Source organism: Dipteris shenzhenensis, chromosome 14 (genome assembly GCF_047967505.1).
Source record: "Dipteris shenzhenensis isolate YYH24624 ecotype China chromosome 14, Dip_SZ_1.0, whole genome shotgun sequence".
NCBI classification, from domain to species: domain Eukaryota; kingdom Viridiplantae; phylum Streptophyta; class Polypodiopsida; order Gleicheniales; family Dipteridaceae; genus Dipteris; species Dipteris shenzhenensis.
In genome coordinates, this window is record NC_141609.1 from 47,923,076 (window position 1) to 47,941,832 (window position 18,757).

General features: G+C 46.8%; 1 protein-coding gene across 1 annotated transcript in view; it reads left to right on the top strand.

Moving 5' to 3' along the window:
• The window catches only part of GLY3 (glyoxalase II 3), a 158,882-nt gene that overhangs the window by 86,087 nt on the left and 54,038 nt on the right, over positions 1-18,757 (top strand). The window lies entirely within an intron of this gene.

Consider the following 18,757-nt stretch of genomic DNA (forward strand, 5'->3'; position numbering starts at 1 on the left):
GTATACGAGAGACAAAGCTGTCCCAAGCATAATCCATGTCCTCCTGGGCATGCAAAGGCAAGGGATGAATTGCAAGTCTGATCATTTGCTGAAAATAGCGATGTCAGAAATAGGCCTGATTAACATGCAACAATCTACTGGAAAGGGGTGGCAGATCATCCAGTGGCATACCAAGGTGCAGATTCATCCATAATGGGGCATGATCTGACAACCCCAATGAGAAATCTATGAGGAGATGAGGGCCAAAATCTGCATATTGTTGTGGGTAAAACAAATACCATTTGTCAAGCCTTGCCCAGTATGTAAGTGCATTATGATGAAAAGTATATCCAGGCACTGACCCTTGGGACAAGCAGCCATAAATCTTCAGCCTGCACAGAAAGAAGCATGCTATCCCATTTCTGCCTTTCCAATGATAGCATATGAGATCTTGAAGTGGTGTTATCTCCTGGCAGAGGGGAATTATTAAAATCTCCACAGATGAATGCATTAGATCTCCATGGATATTTGCTTAAAGAATCCCATTAAGAAGCCCTCATGGCAGAGGTCTGGGAGGCATACACTGATGCAAACTCAAGAATATCACCATATACATTACATTGTATGACCATGCATCTGCCACTGCTGTCATTGAAGGCTAACTGAGGCTCCAGCTCATGTCTAACCATTAGGCATACACCTGAGTAGGTAGTGGTACCAGCATAGTATATGTCATAACCGCCAAAATAATCATGATGACCAACCTTAGAGTGTTGATTATGCTCTTGCAAACAAACAATATCTGCCTGCATTTTATGTACATAATTCCATAAAAGCCTCCACTTTGAGACATTGCAGAGGCTCTATACATTGTATGTAAAGCACTTAAGTGTTTGATGCATGAAAGAGGTATATACAGTAAAGTATAAATATAGAACAAGATGTCATAGAGGCAAAGCCTCTGCCTGCATGGGTTGCATTCCCTCATGATCCATGAAAGAAATAGCATTCTCCCCTTCTTCAGAATCACATATGGGGATGCCCTTCTTCAAAACCCCTACCCAGTTTTTAAGGACAGGAGTTGAAGTAGAAGCCTGTCCTGGTGAGGCAGAAGAAGCATCCCATTGACGAGATTGAAAGGGGCGTTGCTTCAATACAACCACCTTCTTAGGCTGTTGAAAACCATCCCGATCAGTTCCCGGGGATTCCTTCATCTTCTCTTTTTTTTATCTTTTCCTTTTCCAGCAAGTGATTGCATCGGATTTATTGGTTTGGCATTCTTTGCTCCATTTCAATTTGCTGTCTTAGCTTGCAAATGCTCATTCTTTTCCCGTGTCTGGGGCGGCAAAGCATTGGGAGGGGGCTGATGCAGAACCATTGGGCATTCAGAGGCTAGATGCCCAAACTTGTGACAAGCAAAAGAAGCTCCTGCAAACACACCCCATTTCAATTCAAAATACTTTTTTCCCAATTGCACTTCCTCAACTTCCACTTCTATAGAAGGAGGGGTAGGTGTATCAGTGTCCCAGAGAATGCAGAACCTGTTACGGTTTCCCATAGGGTGTGGAGGACAAATGACATGTCCCAAAGAAGCAGCCAGGCCAGGCAATTCTTCATGCATATAGTTCGGGAAGCTAACAACCTCAGCCCATACAGAACAATGATGTCGTATAAGACTTTGATAATCCTTGTTTGGGGACCAGGGCATAGCGTGTACCATCTGCTTCTCGTAAAAGAGGGGAGAAAGCTCAAGTAGCCTATGCTTGCACAAAGCATCGGATAAATGCACCTCATAAAAGCCTCTACATGCAAAATATACTCCCTCTACAAAGCATCCTCCAAGGATGGACTTAATCCACTGTGCGACATCACTGGCTGCTGGGATTCTTCCTGGAAAGAAGATTATAACCGCGGTTTGAGATAACTTCCTGAGAGGATTCACAAGGGATGGCAATTTCAATTTGTACGTGACCTTTGGAACTGGTTTGCCCCATTCCCGTCGTGACTGCTGAAAGTCATCCTTAAGGGTATCAAACACGTATTGAGCTTCCATAGTAAGTTCATCATCTTGTGTTGCAGGCTGTGAAGGACGTCGCTTAGCATCTGCGGGTCTTTCTTTTCGAGCATATGTACAAACATCCGAACCTGAAGCCATGATTGAGATATGACAAGGCAAGAGGGACTGTACGGAGAAGTATAGAGTGGAAACAAGCAGGACACATGACTGTATGGAAAAGTACCAGAGCAAGACTCGAGACTTGTACAGAAAAGGAACAGGATTGTACGGACCAGGATAAGTGGTCTCACAAGTGTTAAGTGCCACAGTTAGCAATTCATGCAAATGCCAAGTGTTTGTAAACATAGAGCAGAGAAGTAGGAGAGGATGTGAGGAAGGCTATATGATATCTGCCTTGGAGCCGTATGGGCCCAAGTGCTTGTAAAAAGAGAGAGGGAGGTGAAAGAGAGTATAGGGTTAGCCCTTCCTTCAAAAGGTGGATTGTATAAATGGTCGAGATTTGACTTTGGTGTTGAGGATGGTGTAGATTGCACCATACCTTAAGGGCATTAGGGGCAAAGCCTACCTCTAACCTTAAGGTGTTCTCATTGGATATATTGATGATTATGCAATACAACATAGTGTTAAAGTAGCTATCTCTTGTGCACTCCTCTCTCTCTCTCTCTCTCTCTCTCACCCGCTCCCTCTCTCTCTCTCACCCGCTCAGCCCCCCCCTCACCCGCTCAGCCCCTCCCTCACCCGCTCAGCCCCCCCGCTCACCCCTTGCTTAGCCTCCCTCACCCGCTCAGCCTCTCCCTCACCCGCTCAGCCCCCCGCTCAGCCTCCCGCTCAGCCCCTCCCTCACCCGCTCAGCCCCCCGCTCAGCCTCTCCGCCTCAGCCCCCCCCCCCCCCCCTCTCACCCGCTCACCCCTCCGCTCAACCCCCCCGCTCACCCCCCCCTCGCTCACCCCTCCGCTCACCCCCTCGCACTCACAGCCCCCGCTCACCACTCGCTCACCCCTTGCACCCCTCCTCTCACACCACCCCTCCGCTGCCCCCCCGCTCACCCCTTGGAACCCCCCCCCTTCACCCCTCCGCTCAGCCCCCACAGCCCCCCCGCTCACCCCCCCCCGCTCACCCCCTCGGTCAACCCCCGCTCCCGCCCACCCCCCCGCACCCCTCCTCTCACCCCCCCGCCCCCCCTCGCACTTGTAGCCCCGGCCCCCCCCGGACTGCCCCCCTTTTTTTTTTTTTTAATTAAATAAAAACTTTTCTTTTTTAATTTTAAATCTCTCTTCTCTCTCTCTCTCTCTCTCTCTCTCTCTCATCGCACATTGGCAGCGCTCGCCATCTCCCGCTTTTCAATGTTGCCAGTTTCCCGTAATTAAACATGGCCGACACCGTCGAGCATGTTACAGAAGCAGCAACAGCAGCAACATCAATGGCCGCCACGACCGATATGCTGCACTATAGTAGAAGAGAACTTGCATCTTCTTCAAAGGACAGCGCAGTGCCTGCACTTGCCGCACTCCCAGTCGCAGGTACACCGGTTTCAGCTCCACTATCTCATCTTCCACCCAGCGCAGTGCCCGCACTTGCCGCACTCCCAGTCGCAGGTACACCGGTTTCGGCTCCATTATCTCATCTTCCGCCCATAGCTACTTTGTACCCGCAGTTTTTTTCACCCCTCCCCTCTCAGGTTCCTTCTTCTCCTACCCCTTCTCCACCCTTTTTGCTCCCCCTCTCACAGCCCTCTGTCACCTCTTCCCCCCCTTTGTTGCCTATTTTACCTACTTTGCCAGAGGCTCCCTCCTCCTCATCCTCTCTACAGACTTTACCCATCCCCTCCTCTCCATCCCCGGTACCCGCTTTCTCTCCCCCTTTCCAGCCTTCTCCTACATCCCCGCTACCCACCTTACCGGTTTCCCCCCTTTCTCCCTTTCTTTCTCCTTCCATGCCTTGTGCTGTTTGTCCTTGCCGCCACATCCTACCAGAGCTTCAGCACTTTGAGACCCACCTCCGAGCTGCCCTTCAGATGCTTCACAGGAAGGACGAGACCATTGCTCTACTTACAGCTCAGGTTGCATCTCTTGCTGATCGAGCGACTCATAGGACTCTAGCTGGAGAGATTCATGGACACACAGAGCGAGTGCAGCAGATCGAGACTCGCGTTCAGCACATAGACACATCTCCCACTACAGCAGTAGCAGCGGTTGAGGAGCGTTTGACCTCCCTTCAGACAGAGGTCCAGAGAGCCACAGAGTGGGTGGATGTCGTCCGCCGTCAGCCATCACAGCCTCAGAGATCGACTGTATCGGCTACATTGGCCGAGTTACAGCAGAGGGCCACAAAGGCCCTCAACATTCGCATTCGTGGTATCTTGCCCTCAGCGACAGAGTCCACGATGACACAGGCTATGACCTTTGTCTCTCAGACACTGGGAGTACAGGATCATGGCATAGTAGGATCATATAGAGTTGAGAGGGATCGAACTAGAGAGCAGCCCCTCATTATCAGATTCAGAGATGCCCAGGCACGTCTAGCTGCCCTCAGGAGGAGAGGGACACTCAGAGACCACCCACAGATTTCCATGGACGAGGATCTGACTCAGATACAGGTTGAGGAGCGCAAGGCGCTCATGCCTCAGAGAGATGCAGCCCGAGCTCAGGGCAAGTGGGCAGTGATCAGGGATGGCAGACTCATCACAGGCACTTTGAGGCGTGCTCCCACAGTGCTTAGAGATGACAGACCAGCAGATATAGCCCCACCTCCACCTCCTGCTACGACCGCTTGATGGGACAGGGCCCATGGGACACACCACCCGTCAGATAGTCTACGCATCGCTGTATGGAACTGCAATGGTTCTTTTACAGCACAGCCAGGCAATCTACGGGGGGCATTCTTTGGGAGAGATATCATCTTTTTCACGGAGACACACGAGAGTCCAGAGAGACCTTTGCCACGAGTGACAGGGTATACATGGAGATCTGCCTTCAGGCAGCACACCCGAATATTTGGAGTGAGAGGATCTGGAGGAGTGGCCATTTCGTACAGAGAGCATCTCGATCGGATCATCACAGTGGAGAGAGCGGATTCACATGCCCGATTCTTGTGGGTACGCATCTGCCGCAGAGTCCCTCAGCGAGATCTTTTTATTGCAGTTTGCTACTTCCCCCCGGCGCAGTCGATCTATTCTTCCACTGGACCAGGCCAGTCCATATTTGAGGATCTCTCAGTGGACATTGCAGATTTTTCACATCGCGGAGAAGTCATCCTTTTAGGAGACTTCAACGCAAGGACCTCAGACAGACAGGCCCTCACTTATGACTTCATGGAGGATCCGGTCATACTCCCAGCATTTCACGATGATAGCCTCTGTCGGACTTCATCAGACTGCACAGTACAGCCCACAGATCAGGGACGTCAGTTACTGGAGCTCCTCACCTCGCACAGTATGGTCATTTATAACGGCTTGTCCAGGTGGCCACAGTCTTCCATGCCTACATTCTCTTCTGCTTCTGGGCGTGGTACTAGCGTGATCGACTACATCATAGGTCCCCCGACTCCAGTCCCTTCCATCCATAGCCTTACTATTAGCCCCTTCATGCCCTCTGCCGACCATGCACTCATCCACTTTACTTTGACTAATGTCTCCCATGACCCACCCCCCCCTCGTTATCATGCCGCCAACCCTATTACGAGGTTCATTTCGACCCACCAGTTCGATGATGTATATAGCCAGAACCTCAGCCGACTACTCCGTCCTCATCTATTAGATGCTCTACCATCCATGCAGGACCGGTGGGAACTTGTACATACTTCACTCGTTTCTGCCGCTCACATGTCGTTCCCTGCCACATGTCATTCGTCTAGTCCCCCACCGGTTGGTCTTGTTCCTTGCAACGGTTGGTATGACGAGGAGTGTAAGGAACTCCGCAGGAAACTTCACCTTGAGACCAAGGAGAAGTCTCCCCTCCTTGCCGAAACCAAGAGAGACTACAAGTGGTTGGTGAGGCGCAAGAAACGCCAATTTCTAGCCCGGAATGAGGAGGAGCTGAGAAGCTTGCTTTTCAGCTGTGACTCCAAGGAATTCTGGAGAAAATTCCTCCGCTCGAAGTCTCAGAGCCCCCTCACAGATCCACGTGTCTGGTCTGCATACACTTCAGCTCTATACGATGCTCCAGATCAGCGAGCCATCGATTTATCCCATTCCCCTAGGCCAGCTTCATCTAGTCTCTTCACACCAGAGAGTGTCCGTGCAGCAGTCCACCGATTGAAGAACGGGAGAGCTAAGGATCATGATGGATTGCAAGCGGAGTATGTAATCCATGGGATTGATGCCTTAGATTTTGTTCTTTCCCGTCTCTTCAATGAGTCTGTTTGTACAGGCCTACCACAGTCCTGGTTAGGCAATACCATAGTACCTATCCACAAGTCGGGGGACCCTATGGAGCCGTCGAATCACAGGACCATCATGATTGGCCACGTTATGGCCAAGATCTATGCATCAGTTTTGGAAAGCTGTATAAATGACCATGCCGAGATGACAGGACTCAGAGCCAGAGGGCAGGCTGGATTTCGCAGGGATCATTCGACACTTGACCACATCCTCACACTCAGGGCACTGGTAGAGGAGGCGAAGTCACGAAGGCAACGGCTTTATTGTTGCTTCGTGGACTTCAGGAAGGCATTTGACACAGTTCCGCGATTCAGATTGTTTCAGAGGATTCGCCAGATGGGCTTCAGTGGAGAGATACAGTGGGCTATCATGGCTTTGTATGAGAGGGTCACTGGTCGGGTTCGGACACGTGAGGGGCTCTCAGAGGAGGTATGCAGCACGATTGGGGTGAAGTAGGGTTGCCCGCTCTCTCCTACTCTCTTTGGATTATATATTGATGAGCTAGAGATGTTTATACAGATGACGGGTGGTGTGGGCTCTACTCTCTCAGGATCCTCCATTCCTATCCTCCTGTATGCGGACGATGTGGTTCTCATTTCCTCTACTGCTCAGGGCCTCCAGGCACATATTGAGGCACTCCACAGGTTTTGCCAGGACAGGGGGTTGACCGTAAACCTTGGCAAGACCAAGGTTATGGTTTTCAACACCTCTGATCGTATTTACAGCACGGATGAGTTTTGCTTCACATATGACGGACAGCCCATTGAGCTTGTTAGAGAGTACACTTATTTGAGGGCAGTTTTCAGGGGACCGGTTTTCACCATGACATATGCAGCACGAGATAGGATTAGTAAAGGGTATGCTTCGTTGGCTCATCTTGAGCATCAGTGTTTTCAATCCCACTTTCAGCATCCCAATACGAAACCCTTGCTTTTCGATACATTGGTGAGACCAGCTGCGATGTATGCAGCTCCTTTCTGGGCTCCTTTCTGGGCAGGAGACCTCGGCGCTGCAGATTGGAGACGAGTAGAGAGGTTACAGATCATCATGTTCTCTCGGCTCATTAGGGCCAAGGCTACAGTTCCGCACGAGATCATGCTAGCAGAGTTTGGAGCTACTCCCCTTGCATTGGATGCAGCGTTTCAGTCGGTCATGTATTTGCATAGGGTTAGGGAGTTTGGAGACTCAGCAGTAGTAGGTAGAGCTCGGTTGCCATGGTTAGCACTTGCATCTTCTATGGAGTTGGCACGATCTGGGGCCCGATACTGCTGGTACTTCAGACTCACTAGGTGGCTCACATCTCTTGGACTAGACATGGATAGACTGCCTCCCTTCCGATACAGCATAGATGCCCCTCATCTCGAGTTGACTCGCCACGAGCTTAGCCAGGTCACGAGAGCAGACTTGCTGCAGCTTCATACGTATCGCACTTGGATTTATCCCACGCAGCTTCCGACGAAGATGGCCACATATCGTGACCACTTCCTTCGGATCTCAGAGGATGGATTTGTCATTCCACCAGGCTATACAGATATCCACATGTCCCACTCACTGAGGATTGCCCTTGGCCAGCTTAGAGTCTCTTCGCATCAGCTCGAGATAGAGGCTGGTAGGATGCGACGCATGGAGGATGGACGGCGACCAGGCCGAGAGACCAGGATCTGCCCTTGTTGCACCATGGGAGAGGTGGAGTCAGAGGAGCACTTCATTTGCAGATGCCCGCTATATTATGAGCTCAGAGGTAGATTCCACTGTCTCTTCACGGATGGCTTTGGACCTCTCTCACGAGTGATGGACTACGAGGATCAGCATTGCCTAGCTCTTTATGTCAGGGAGGCCACTATGCTTCGACGAGACTATCTCAGAGACCATCAGCACAGACCGGAGCATGATAGAGCCCAGCCTGATAGAGCTGAGGCACACGCTATATCAGAGGACAGAGACCAGGAGGAGCACGAGGAGGTCAGAGCTCACACAGGACACATGCCTCCACCCTGTGGATGTACATATGAGATGGTTTGTAGACGCCGCAGGATCTTGTTACATAGGGGACGTACTCGTCGCTTCATCTCCAGACGATCCAGGATGATGGCAGCTTTTCGGAGGAGACTTACTCATGGAGATCTCGCCCCACCAGCCACTCACCTCACCTTTGCTCAAATTTGTACTCTCATAGCAGGAGGCAAAGTCGATGGACAGGATTTCCAGTATTATTTTGGTTCTCAGACTCCGTGACACCTGGACTTGTATCTTTGCATCGGCATATTGTACTCATCCCCCCATTTTGCACCCAGGGGCGGTTTCCTTGCATCTTGTTTACTTTGTATTTAGGCTCAGATTTGACATTATGTACTTTCACTTGTATTGTATTGCGTAGCACTTAGATGATATTCGACGATGCCTCTTCTTTGTGGCACGTTGATTTTGTGCTATCTTGTATGCAGAGTTCTTGATGTCCCATGGGCCCATTTTGGCCTTTAGTGGACAATAATACACTTTCTTTCTTTCTTTCTTTCTCTCTCTCTCTCTCTCTCTCTCTCTCTCTCTCTCTGTGTGTCTCTCTCTCTCTAGCATTCCCCCATCGACATGGAATGAGATCGAAAAAATGCAGAAGGCTTTCTTACGCCGCCACTTAGGTGTAAAGGCAACTACTCCATACTCGGTGCTACTATTAGAAACAGGCAGGAGACCTATCGAGTTCCATGCTTTGGTTAGAGTACTGCAATACTTAGTGGAGGTACAACAAATGCAAACAGATAGATTACCTCACAGGGCATGGATGGCCAGCATGAAACTTCAAAAGAACCATAAGAGCAAGATCATTTGCACAGGATGGGGGACAAATATAAGGAAGTGGTTCAGCAGATGGAATGTAGACTCATACCTGACTATGCCACCCGCAAGAATTGATATCCAAGAGTTTCAGATGTCCCTACTGAGCACTCTACAGACTCAATGGCTAACAACAGAGAAGAGGGTGAAGCTGGAGTATTACCAAGATCACATCAACCCCACATGTTGGTCCACATATATGACAAAAGAGGCCCCTGCTCAGGCATACATCAGCACTTCCATCCCCTTGCTCTATCGCAGAAATATTGCTAGATTCCGGACTAGATCTCACATGCTTGCAATTGAGAAGGGAGCGTGGTTGAATCTTCCGCGACATGCCAGAATATGCAGATTTTGTGACTCTCAAACAGTGGAGACAGAGGCACATATAGCTCTGCAATGTCCCAGTTATGCACACATTAGGGAGGACTACCGAAAGTTACTGGGAGACTCCACACAGTTAACATCAGTCCTTCCCACTGCCTCGCTGGCAGCATTAGGATCTTTTGTTACCCGCCTCTTTTTATACCGTCAAGAACTTGAAAATTCTTGACCCCTCCACACCGGAGGAGACTTTTCTTGTACACCGTTCGGGTCCCATTTTTCGTTTTCGGCCCCCCGTGGACGATAATAATTTCTACTTCTACTTCTACTTCTGTGTACGGAAGTACACACGGGGCTGTACGTAAAGAAACGTGACTGTACGGAGATGCACACGGGCACGGGAAAGACTGGATGGTACAGAAGTACGGACAGGCTGTACGGACGTACGGAAGGGTCTGCAGGAAAAAGTACGACGATGCGAACAGATACGAAGCCGCGTTCGGAGCTGCGCGGGGGAAAACCAAACTTGTCGTAGGTTCTCATACTGTCGTACGGAAACCGTACGGCGACTGTACAGATGTATGGATGGAAAGGGAGGCTGCACGTGATCCCTAGCGAGGCTGAACAGCAGAGCTTGACCTCACACACACCAACCCCCACACACACACACACTTGCACACACTCTCACCGACACACTTTTTTTTTTGTAATATCCAGTGCTGTATTTATATGCTCATAAATTTACAAGATGGGAAGGCTCCAAAATGGAGAGTATCCCAAAGATCAAAAACATAAAAAGAAAAGCTCTATGCAAGAAGCATCTATATCACCCTCATGGCAGGCAGCATATAAGGATTAACACAATGAGGCTCGGAAAGATTCATATGACTTGTGAATCTGCCGACCCAAGTATGCCAAATTATGCTCACTCCAGATTATCCAAAGAGCCCAATATCTCACCCAAGAGAGAAATAGTGAGTATTGAGACAAAGGCCTCATAAATCTGCCAAATAGCCAAAAATGTTTCCCAAATCTGTGACTCGGGAAACGGAGCTGAAGATGATCTGAAATTCTCCCGAGGAGGTCCCAAGAACACGGGCAGTGCCAAAGCAAATGAGGGACAGTCTCTGAAGGAGCATGACATCTTAAACATGTGGATGGTGCAATGCGACGTTTGGCAAGTGTGACTCCCACTGACAATGTGCCTGTCATGCATCTCCAAAGAAAAAGTCTTTGTTTCAAAGGCATTTTACACTTCCATAATATTGGAAGATTCTTCCGCCACCATGAGAGGGGCTTCCTAATATGCCACAGAGTATTAGCATATTGCTGAATCCATGGAGCAGGCTGAAGAAGCCTGTAGGCTTTGATGGAGGTCAAGGCAAGCAGAGGAACAGGATGAGAGCATGTAGCAGAGGGTTGCAATTGCCAATCCAATAGCATGTCTGTGTCAGCCACAGGGGGAACAGGTAGAAAAGGATGTAACAAATCAGCTATTTTCTTCCATATGGACCTATGGTGCATTCCCAATGCATAGGAAGCAGTGGCCTGAGGAAAAGATAAGACATAGCCCTGATTATCTACCACATCATGTATGTATCTAATTCCCAATTTCATAAGATTGTATGCCCGAACAGGTTCCTGTAAAGCGAGTGGAATGTCAAAGATGGCACTCCAATGAATACTCTCTTTCCTCATTGAGTTTGTCCCCGAGCAATTATCAGGATCCCATTTGACCTTAGCAAGTACTTGTTTCGAGTCAAGTATCAGAGCAGTAGAGAAAGGACAGCCAGGTATCTTCCCTACAAATCTCCCATTGACAACCTCCCAATGATCAGTAGTCCAATGACCATAAGCAGAAGTCCTCATGTTGACACACATGGATGCTATCATACAAGTCCATGGCTGTTGTTGGCGGAAAAAAGTATGGAGCATAGTCGCCTTTCTTGCAAGTACATGATATGTTATATTGAGGATATTAAGTCCACCATGCATCCTAGGAGAGCACACCATTTCCATATTCATCAGTCTCAATGCTTTCACAACAGTTTTTGTCCTCCATAACATCTCCATAGCTTGAGACATAAAGGCTGAAATATCTTTGGAGGACCAATGCAGCAAAGGCAAAAAGAACTGGACATAGGACATTACAATGGACTGTACTATTCTGAGCCTGACATGAAGTGGCCAAGTAGAAATTTTCCAGTATTCTAGTTTAAGTTGAAGTCTTTGGAAGATCCATTTTAACTGCTGCTTCCTGGTGATAAACCATCCTATAGGATATCCCAAATGCCTGACTACATCTTTGGAATGCACCACCTGACCTGGCCAAAGAATAGAATGCCAGTCACATTGTTTCAGGGGAAGCAATTTAGATTTGTCAAAATTAACATGCAATCCCGCCGCCAATCCATACAATGATAGAGTGGTCATAAGCATGTGAACTTCCCGGGGAGAATTCTGTGGCATAAAGAAGGAATCATCAACATATGCTTGTGCCAAAAAAGATGCAGCCCCAGGGATTTTAAGACCAGTCATCTGTGCTGTGTTTGTAAGATGATCAAGATATATTAAGAGGGGATGGGTCGCAATGGCATAGAAGAGAGCACTAAGAGGGCAGCCCTGTCTAACTGATCTACCCAATGTCCATGACCGAGATAGATGACTCCCAAGAATGCAGTAAGAAGTAGAGCCAGAATAAAGCCAGTCAACTGCATTTGCTATCTTTGGACCAAAGCCCAACTTTGTCATGATTTGAGAGAGAAAATCCCATTGAACAGTGTCAAATGCCTTAGCAATATCTACCTGCAATATGAGCACATCTTGATGCGAGTACTTAGCATATTCAATTGGAGTTAATGCATTGGAGATATTGTCATGGATTTGTCTTTGCGGCACAAACCCATACTGATGAGGATGAAGGCCCGCATTCAGTATCCCGTGAAGCCTATACACAATCATTTTGGCAATGAGTTTGTAAACTACAGGCATCAAAGTAATAGGCCTCCAATCTGACATATGGTCACACAGATGTTTTTTGGGCACAAGTTTGACTATGCCATGCTTCCAAGAGTGCGGTAACTGATTTTCTTGCCAGGTAACATTGATCATTTGCAAGAGGACATCTTTCAAATCATCCCGAAAAGAAATATAAAATTGCACCGTAAGGCCATCCCAGCCAGGGGACTTGTATTTGCTGAGGTGGAACAATGCATTATCAAGTTCTGTATCAGAAAAAGGTCTCTCCAAGGTAAGAGCTTCATCCATTTCCACTATTTCAGAAACATATTGGAGGAATTCAGTTCTCGCATCAGTCATTTGATTTGATGGGGAACCAGGAGCAGAGAACAATTTCTGGAAATAATTTTGGCATTCATCTTGGAGATCAGAGAAAGAGTGCGTCCAAGAGCCATCTAGCTTCCTTATCCTTAGACATGAGTTTTTCTTTCTAGTAGCATGCAGGCCCTGGAAAAAGGCTTTTAATGAGCAGCCCTTATCCATGAGGAGCTTCATTCTTGCTCTAATCTGCCATTTGTGCAATTTCATCTGATCATTAGCAGTCAATTTAATCCGAGCATGTGAAAGGGAATCATTTTCTGATTCAGAGAGAGGCCTTAAATGTGAAAATTCAGTCAATTGTTGTGCTGTCCTTTTTGCCCATTTAACCTCATTCCTCCATTTAGTCATATGCTAGTTTCCATACTCCCTGATGACATTCGGTATACGAGAGACAAAGCTGTTCCAAGCATAATCCATGTCCTCCAGGGCATGCAAAGGCAAGGGATGAATTGCAAGTCTGATCATTTGCTGGAAATAGTGATGTCGGAAATAAGCCTGATTAACATGCAACAATCTACTGGAAAGGGGTGGCAAATCATCCAGTGGCATACCAAGGTGCAGATTCATCCATAATGGGGCATGATCTGACAAGCCCAATGAGAAATCTATGAGGAGATGAGGGCTAAAATGTGCATATTGTTGTGGGTAAAACAAATACCATCTGTCAAGCCTTGCCCAGTATGTAGTAAGTGCATTATGATGAAAAGTTTATCTAGGCACTGACCCTTGAAGAAGCAGCGATAAATCTTCAGCCTGCACAGAAAGAAGCATGCTATCCCATTTCTGCCTTTCCAATGATAGCATATGAGATCTTGAAGTAATGTTATATCTTGGCAGAGGGGAATTATTAAAATCTCCACAGATGAATGCATTAGATCTCCATGGATATTTGCTTAAAGAATCCCATAAAGAAGCCCTCATGGCAGAGGTCTGGGAGGCATAGACTGATGCAAACTCAAGAATATCACCATTGACATTACATTGTATGACCATCCATCTGCCACTGCTGTCATTGAAGGCTAACTGAGGCGCCAGGTCATGTCTAACCATTATGCATACACCTGAGTAGGTAGTGGTACCAGCATAGTGTATGTCATAACCGCCAAAATAATCATGATGACCAACCTTAGAGTGTTGAATATGCTCTTGCAAACAAACAATATCTGGCTGCATTTTATGTACATAATTCCATAAAAGCCTCCACTTTGAGACATTGCAGAGGCTTTGTACATTGTATGTAAAGCACTTAAGTGTTTGATGCATGAAAGAGGTATATACAGTAAAGTATAAGTATAGAACAAGATGTCAGAGAGGCAAAGCCTCTGCCTGCATGGGCTGCGTTCCCTCATTATCCATGAAAGAATTAGCATTCTCCCCTTCTTCAGAATCACATATGGGGATGCCCTTCTTCAAAACCCCCACCCAATTTTGAAGGACAGGAGCTGAAGTAGAAGCCTGTCCTGGTGAGGGAGAAGAAGCATCCCATTGACGAGATTGAAAGGGGCGTTGCTTCAATACAACCACCTTCTTAGGCTGTTGAAAACCATCCTGATCAGTTCCCGGAGATTCCTTCATCTTGTCTTTTTCTTTATCTTTTTCTTTTCCAGCAAGTGATTGCACCTGATTAATTGGTTTGGCGTTCTTTGCTCCATTTCTATTTGCTGTCTTAGCTTGCAAATTCTCATTCTTTTCCCGTGTCTGGGGCGGCAAGGCATTGGGAGGGGGCTGATGCAGAACCATTGGGCATTTAGAGGCTAGATGCCCAAATTTGTGGCAGGCAAAACACGCTTCTGCAAACACACCCCATTTCAATTCAAAATACTTTTTTCCCAATTGCACTTCCTCAACTTCCACTGCAATAGAAGGAGGGGTAGGTGTGTAAGTGTCCCAGAGAATGCAGAACCTATTACGGTTTCCCATAGGGCGTGGAGGACAAATGACCTGTTCCAAAGAAGCAGCCAGGCCAGGCAATTCTTCATGCATATAGTCCGGGAAGCCAACAACCTCAACCCATACAGGACAATGATGTCGTATAAGACTTTGATAATCCTTGTTTGGGGACGAGGGCATAGCATGTACCATCTGCTTCCCGTAAAAGAGGGGAGAAAGCTCAAGTAGCCTGTGCTTGCACAAAGCATCTGATAAATGCACCTCATAAAACCCTCTAGATGCAAAATATACTCCCTCTACAAAGCATCCTCCAAGGATGGACTTAATCCACTGTGCGACATCATTGGCTGTGGGATTCTTCCTGGAAAGAAAATTACAACTGCGGTTTGAGATAACTTCGTGAGAGGATTCACGAGGGATGGCAATTTCAATTTGAACGTGACCTCTAGAACTGGTTTGCCCCATTCTTGTCGTGACTGCTGAAAGTCATCCTTAAGGGTATCAAACACATATTGAGCTTCCATAGTAAGTTCATCATCTTGTGTTGCAGGCTATGAAGGACATCGCTTAGCATCTGCGGGTCTTTCTTACGTAGGTGTTCATAATCGTACCGAAACCGTACGGCGACCATACAGATGTACGGACGGAAAGGGAGGCTGCACGGGATCCCTGGCGAGGCTGAACAGCAGAGCTTCTCCACACACACACACACACACACACACACACTTTTTTTTAGTAATATCCGGTGCAGTATATTTATATGCTCATAACTTTACAAGATGGGAAGTCTCCGAAATGGAGAGTATCCCAAATATCAGAAACATAAAAAGAAAAGCTCTTTGCAAGAAGTATCCATATCACCCTCATGGCAGGCATCATATAAGGATTGCCGCAATGAGGCTCGGAAAGATTCATATGATTTGTGAATTTGCCGACCTAAATATGCCAAATTATGCTCACTCCAGATTGTCCAAAGAGCCCAATATCTCACCCAAGAGAGAAATAGTGAGTATTGAGACAAAGAACTCATAAATCTGCCAAAGAGCTAGAAATGTTTCCCAAATCTGTGACTCGGGAAACGGAGCCGAAGATGATCTGAAATTCTCCCGACGAGGTTCCTAGAACACGGGCAGCGCCAAAGCAAATGAGGGACAGTCTCTGAAGGAGCCTGACATCTTAAACATGTGGATGGTGCAATGCGACGTTTGGCAAGTGTGACTCCCACTAACAATGTGCCTGTCATGCATCTCCAAAGAAAAAGTATTTGTTTCAATGGCATTTTACACTTCCATAATATCCGGAGATTCTTCCGCCACCATGAGAGGGGCTTCCTTATATGCCACAGAGTAGTAGCATATTGGAGCAGGCTGAAGAAGCTTGTAGACTTTGATGGAGGTCAAGGTAGGAAGAGGAACAGTATGCGTGCATGGTAGCAGAGGGTTGCAATTGCCAATCTATAAGCCTATCTGTGTCAGCCACAGGAGGAACAGGTAGAAAAGGATGTAACAGATCAGCAATTTTCTTCCATATAGACCTATGGTGCATTCCCAATGCATAGGAAGCAGTGGCCTGAGGAAAAGATAAGACATAGCCCTGATTATCTACCACATCATGTATGTATCTAATTCCCAATTGCATGAGATTGTATGCCCGAACAGGTTCCTGTAAAGCGAGTGGAATGTCAAAGATGGCACTCCAATGAATACTTTCTTTCCTCATTGAATTTGTCCCCGAGCAATTATCAGGAGCCCATTTGACCTAAGAAAGTACTTGTTTCCAGTCAAGTATCAGAGCAGTAGAGAAAGGACAGCCAGGTATCTTCCCTACAAATCTCCCAATGACAACCTCCCAATGATCAGTAGTCCAATGGCCATAAGCACAAGTCCTCATGTTGACACACATGGATGCTATCATACAAGTCCATGGCTGTTGTTGGCGGAAAAAAGTATGGAGCATAGTCGCCTTACTGGCAAGTACATGATATCTTATAATGAGGACATTGAGTCCACCATGCATCCTAGGAGAGCACACCATTTCCATCTTCATCAGTCTCAATGCTTTCACAGGAGTTTTTGTCCTCCATAACATCTCCATTGCTTGAGACATAAAGGCTGAAATATCCCTGGAGGACCAATGCAGTAAAGGCAAAAAGAACTGGACATAGGACATTACAATGGACTGTACTATTCTGAGCCTGACATGAAGAGGCCAAGTAGAAATTTTCCAGTAGTCCAGTTTATGTTGATGTCTTTGGAAGATCCATTTTAACTGCTGCTTCCTGGTGATATGCCATCCAGTAGGATATCCCAAATGCCTGACTACATCTTTGGAATGCACCACCTGACCTGGGCCAGAGAATAGAATGCCAGTCACATTGTTTTAGGGGAAACAATTTAGATTTGTCAAAATTGACATGCAATCCCGCTGCCAAACAATACAATGATAGAGTGCTCATAAGCATGTGAACTTCCCGGGGGGAATTATGTGGCATAAAGAAGGAATCATCAGCATATGCTTGTGCCAAGTGGCAGAAGCTCAAGTTGGAGAAGACAACGTTAGAGGAGAATCACAATGTTGATGAAGCCTTGAATGGAGAGAAGTAGGGAAGGGGAGCTCCTCCAAGAGAAGAGAGGGCAGCTTCTCTTTCCGGCCACCCTCTACCTCATGGAGAAGCAAGGAGGAAGGGAAGGGCTAGGAAGGAAGGCTCTGATACCATATGAAGAGACATGGAAGCTAGCTAGGAACGGAATGGAAATATGGAAAACATAATGAAAGGCAAAATGGAAAGGAAGAAAGTACAAGTGCAAGGCAATAACCAAAATACTCACAATGTATTGATAGCTTGATGTTGACTGTTATAATAGACAATAGACAAGTACAACACTATATAGTGTGACACTAGACTCTAGAAAGTCACAATGTCTATGGGATATCTCTCAATATGACACGTGGCATGTCTAGGACTTACTAGACTATAAAACACCACCTAGACCACCTAGAACACACATTTTGACTCACTTTGGCTTCATATTCCAACATTGTGATATCTTATGTTAGCTTTGCCATGGATGTTCAAATTTGGGTTACGAGGCTGTGAGAAAGAAGAATTGGATACAATTATCTTCTAAGAAATGATGCATTCAGTCTTATGTGCCAACTGTGTCAGCTTGCTCAAAATGATAAAGACAATGAACTGTAAGAATCTTAGTAATATAATGTCATTTGTGAGATGACGAGCAGAAAGGAAACCTTAATAATAGCAGAGAGCAAGGATATCTGTGTTGCATTGAATATTTAAAGTTGTCTGATCCGTACAAAGGGTCTCTCTTATATAGAGCATGAAGAGCCACAGAGAAATGTGTGTGCATGAAGAGGTGTGTATCTCTTTTGAAAGGTGAAACCCTTGATGAGGGGTACATTACAATGTTATAAATAGAAAGGTCTCTTCATATGTGCATGCTTCTTTGGAAGAGTTTTGGGTTCTGGATTTTAGCTTTTGTGAAGGGTTGTGCCTCATTGACCTGTCAAAAGGATATACCCTTCAACAATTATCCAACCATCCATAAGTATAAGGTTATAGCAAAGGAATACATCACGGATTGTGACATCCGCTCCCACGCAAAAGAAGATCCTTGGAGAATAGATGAATTAGCGTAGCAAATCGTATTTGATGTTGAAAATACTGTTGTAAGATCTCAGGATACTACTTCATATCCTCATTTGTCCACCAAGTAGGTTAGAATCGTCAAGATCACGCCATTGGACAAGGAATTGAGGGATTAGCCGATGCTGTATGGCTCACTGTCACGGGCAAGATCCTTAAAGCTGGCCTGCAAGTTTGCATGGACACTTTCAAGATCAGTTCCTGAATACAACACCAATCCTGGATCCTTGAGGAAGCATCGAGGCGTGCTTAATTGCTTGAGAACAAATACAACAGCTATAAAGAATGAGACTTTTCAGCTCCTTGCATTCAGGCAGGGCAGCACCGCTGAAG